Here is a 5592-nt window from a genome sequence, read left to right as displayed (position 1 = left end):
AATTCGCCTCCTCTATCGGACCTTAGAGCTTTAATTTCATAGCCACTTTCTTTCTCCACAAGTACTTTGAAATTTTTAAAAACAGCAAAAGCTTCAGATTTTTGGTTCAAGAAATAAACCCAAGTCTTTCTACTGATGTCATCAATGAAAAGCAGAAAGTATTTTCTTTTACCAAAAGAAGGTGGATTGATTGGTCCACACACATCAGTGTGGACAAGCTGGAGCGGCTTGGTTGATCTTGACATGGCCTCTTTTGGAAAATTCCTCCTTGCATGTTTTCCAAGAAGACAAGCTTCACACAATTGATTGGGATGGTTAATTGATGGTATCCCATGCACCATATTCTTTTCTCCCATTGATTTGAGCGCTTCAAAATTTAAGTGCCCAAATCGCATGTACCAACACCATGATTCATCTTGCACATTAGCCTTCAAACACTTTGCATCAATTGTTTTAAGATTCAGAGAAAACAATCTATTCTTTGCCATATGCACTTTAGCAATTAGAATTCCACTTGAATCTCTAAGCCAAAGATGCATATTTTTCATGTGGATGTCATATTCCTTTTCAAGAAGTTGGCCCAAACTTAAAATATTACTTTTTAATTTTGGCACATAATAAACATCTTGAATTAACTTGTGACTACCATCTTTACAGGAGATCAGAATCGTACCTATCCCTTCGATTTGAACCTTTGAGGTATCTCCAAAGGACACATTACCTCTCACTGTTTTATTGATCTCCACAAACTTCTCTTTGCATCCACACATATGATTGCTTGCTCCATTGTCCAAATACCACGAGCTGCAATCATCTCTGTCTTCTTCCTTGAGTGTCATCAACAACGTTGACTCATTTTCTTCTTTCTTGTCGTCAACAAGGTTAGCCTTTTCTTCAACATTGCTACGACATTCCCAAGAGTAATGGCCAAATTTATGACAATTATAACATTCAATTTTTGATTTGTCATATCTTTGTCCATTATTTTCTTGGTAGTATCCACGTCCTCTTCCTCCTCTTTGTCCACGACCACGACCTCTGAATGTTTGGTGGATTTTAACTTCATTGTTGAAGTTGTTACCATTACATCTTCCTCTTCCATGACCTCCTCGACCTCGGCCTCGTCCTTGTCCGTTTTCTCGATAGCTTGTTTCACCTCCATAATCCTTGAAGGGTGCCTGAGTTTTAAGAAGTTGCTCCAATGGCACTTCTTGTCTCCTTTTGATCTTTTCTTCGTGGGCCTGTAAAGAACCTTCCAATTGCTCCACCATCATAGAGTCTAAATCTTTGGACTCCTCAATAGCACACACCACAAAATCAAATTTAGGTATTAAAGTGCGAAGGATCTTTTCTATTACACGGATATCTTCTATGTCCTCCCCGTATCTTCTTAGTTGATTTACAACAGCCTTCACTTTTGAAAAATAATCCGAGATGCATTCGGATTCTTTCATTTTTAAAACTTCAAAATCAGCCCTTAGAGTTTGAAGTTTTACCTTTTTCACCTTGTCAACTCCTTGAAGAGAATTTTGTAAAATCTCCCAAGCTTCCTTTGAGGTGGTAGCATCTGCCACCTTCTCAAACATGGCATCATCCAAACATTGGTGGATGAGCGTGAGGGCTTGTTGATCCTTCTTCCTTGTCTTTGCCAAGACCTCTTTTTCATTTTGGGGTAGAGCTTCCTCATTATCGGGTTTTGCATACCCTCTGTCTATGATTTCCCATACATCTTGAGAGCCAGGGATGACTTTCATACGTAGACACCATTTCTCATAATTATCTTTTGTCAGACGGGGGTACTGAAAAGATAGCGGACCATTATTTGCCATGGCTCTGATACCACGTTGTTGGGATAAAATAAATAATCCCGCCCAAGAATAATATCCACAGCAAATAATAATAACACAAGAGAGTAACAATGACACCAAATATTTTAGCGGGATAAAATATAATATCCGAGTGTAGCAATATTACCACTATAATATTACAACTCAGTAGTGTCACGAGACTACTACAACTTTGAAAGAAATAACACTCTTTATATAAAACACCTCACTACAATATTACTACCACTCACTAGTTATCTCACAGACAACAATCTGTGGATTACTCTCTCTAACTTCTATTGTTTCTCTCTTATTTTGGTGTATTTAAAGGAGAAATGAAGCATGCTATTTATAGGCACATTTTCACCAACCAAACCAATTTGATTGGTTAATCAATGTGCAAATTCTAGCAGCCCAATCTTGAAAAATCTTAAGTTTTTTTCTTCCATCCATCACTCCTCTTCCTTTTATTCAATGTAGTAGGTGAGTCAATCACTCCTCTTTCGTTTTCTTTTATTCAATGTAGTAGGTATGAACTCTACAAATATAAATCCAGATTCTTTGTATATTTATAAAAATATTCAGATCTAGATTATTTGAATATTAATACAAATATTCTTTTGAACTCAGTTTTAAATTTCTGTCATTATATATTTACAGTTTTGCGCATCCTGATTAAAAAATAACATAGGTTGCTACAAGCACGTCGAAACCATGATCCACTTAGGCTGTTGGAAAGAGGACTTATTCAACTACATTATATACAAAAATTAGGTTAAGATTCTCTGTCAATTTATACAGATATTCTTTTGAACTCAATTTTTATTTTTTGTTGTTGTGCTTTTAACAACTTTACGCTTTCTGATAGCAAAAACTATATTTTGCTTGTGCAGCGTCTCTTTTTGATAGCGTAATATTTTTATTTTAATGCTTGCATTTTCTTTCGCTCGTAATTTTACAGAGTTACAACTTGAGTTCAGTATCAAGCTACCATGGTACACTTGAAATATTAGAAAATTCCATATCCATATCATGAAATTGTGGATGATAAAAAGGATCTAATACCAAAGTTATTCAACTGAAAGTCAATTCTCCAGTGATTGGTGGTTTGCCTATAATGAGGTAATCCCTTAACTTTTAGCTTTACCTTTAAGAATGATCAACAACGGAGGCATTCAATGTTCTCTAAAGTTTCTTTAGTAAGGCTACTAACATGAAGGTTCTTGTATTCAAATCATCTACTCATGATGAGATAATTCCGTCTGCTAGCCCAGAGTGAAGATCAACCCTATGAAGTTAGGTAATTTTTGAATACCAACATATTTCATATTCACAATATTTTCATATTTGGAGGTTTTACGGATGAAAGAAATCATCGATAATAGTCGCGATGAGGTTCATATCTATTGAGTAATTTTTATTAACTTCAGATTAACTATTTTGCTATTGTTTATTTTGTACTAAGATTCTAACGTATTTTCAAACCTTATGAAGTAAGTTTTTGGTTTCGCATGATTGTGGTTAGCTTAAGAAACATTGTGCTGATCTTGACATAAAAAGTTTTATGCAATAATATGGAAATTTATTTTCTTTAAAATTATATTTAGTAAGTTTTGAAAATATTATTGTAATGCTTAATGGTTGGTGCTGACCTTTATAGTTTTATTTGGTTGATTGATGGAATTGTTAATTCTGATATTTCTTCAATTATTTGGTTTTGATGGTGTGATAATTTTTTTGACAGGCAGATTTGGATGTATATGAGAGCTTAAGGAGGCTTTAACTGATGAATTTGTCTATGCAGACGCTCAAAACATCTGAGCTGAGCTAAACGTTTTCAAAAAAAGTTTAGGCTAGTCAATTTGAGAAATTTTATAAAAGACTCACACAAAGAACACTACTACATGTATTAGGCTATTTACTTGCTTAAACAATTAACTTACCATAAAATCTCTTTAGCGTACTATATTGAAAAAAGAGGCCATATGGAGGTGGATAATAGAGAATGTAATATCAAAATAATTATGAGACTAATTTTTATAATACATGTATAGGGAACTGAAGAACTAGCAGGTACATTCTCCGGGTGTTCCTAATAAGGAACTTACTTAAGAAATAATATAATAACAATGTACCTTATAAGTTCATAGACTGCAAAATAATTGAAGGAGTATGATAGTGAAGTTAAGATTTCCATATCAAAGTAAGTTTCAAAGACTTAATAGCCTGTGATATATATTTTCTGTTACAAATAACGCATTATTATAAATTCGAAAAAGAGCCAAAACTGTCCCTAACCTATTCGCTTAAGTTTAAAAATACCCTCCGTCCACCTATTTTGTAAAAATTGGCCTCATCGTTAAAAATCTGGCCCATTCATGCCCCTAACGTCAACTTTTCGGCCCGCTCATGCCCTAAAAACTAACAGCCTTATTTTGATTAAGAAAAAAATTTATTATTTATTATGTGTTAATTTCCTATTGGCTTAAATTAAAACCTCACCCCATATCCACTTAGTAGCCTACTCCGTCTTAGATTTTCACCCTTCAACACCCACGGATCTCCCTCTCCATCTCAGATTTTTCGGCCTTAATTTAATTTTTAAATTAACATTTTTTATTAAATCAATTTTCTATAGGAAATCAGGTACTCTTTGAAATTAATGCTTCATTGTAAGATTTTATGGTTTAATAAGTTATTTTTCTGCCAACATTATATTTGTTGTGCCACCATGTAACTTTTAAGAGTTAATTGAAATCATATGACCAATACTTTACGTCATACAATTTTCACCTGAATATATGAACACTAACAGAGTGTCAATAGTAATGATCATTGAGCATTTGCAATATTTTTTGTTGTATATTTCCTGACAACTCCGCATCCAATTTTGATTATACCAATGATTTATTTGGTCTCTGCTCGGACCTTGACCTTTTTCTTCTTCACTGGCTCACCATAGTCTGAAAATCCGACCATGTCCATAAATTAAGCTATTGTACAAGGATGCTCTTCAGGTTATATCAACACCGCCAATTTTAAAAAAGAGACGGTTAAATCAAGAGAAATATTTGAGATCATATGCCTGAGAAAATGAGAGAATACGACTTATTGGTGAATGTGACTGTAATAAACACTTGATGGAGCTTATTTTATGAAGCAGTAAAGTGTAGTAAGAAAACTTGATAATGAATGATATTTTTGTGATGGATAAAAAATAGGAGTATTGATGTGTACATTTAATATACAAAGAAATAGGAAGAGGAAGGTGATTAACTATACGAGAGAGTTTTGTTTGCTTAGGGGAAAAAATGGGTGTATGAGAGTTTTAGTTGGTGGAATAATTTTTAAAAGAAAGAGGAGAAAGAAACGGAGGAAAAGGGTCTTAGAATGTGGGTAAGTTTTTTTTGCCTAACAAGGTCTTTGAAAGTTGTATGACGTAAAGTATTGGTGACAAAAATTTTTAGTTGTTTGAAAATAAAACTTTAATGATGTTTGTAGTGATTATTCAAATAGAGTACAAGGTCAAAAAAAGGATGATAAGAACAAGAAGAATATGAACGCACACACTCTAGAGGGGGGAGGGGGAGGGGGTGGGGGGAGAGATTTTTTGAGATGGGGGGTATTATTGTACCAACTCCAATAGTCTAGGAACAGTTTTGACATTTTTTCCGTTATGACACGTGGAAATTAATTAAATTTTTTTTATCTAACATGGCCGTCATTGGTAAGGGCATTCTTGAGCCGAAAAGATAACAGTGAGGGC

Source organism: Nicotiana sylvestris, chromosome 11, assembly GCF_000393655.2.
Source record: "Nicotiana sylvestris chromosome 11, ASM39365v2, whole genome shotgun sequence".
Classification (NCBI taxonomy): Eukaryota; Viridiplantae; Streptophyta; class Magnoliopsida; order Solanales; family Solanaceae; genus Nicotiana; species Nicotiana sylvestris.
The sequence above is the reverse complement of the archived record's forward strand: the minus strand, read 5'-3'. Positions refer to the sequence as shown.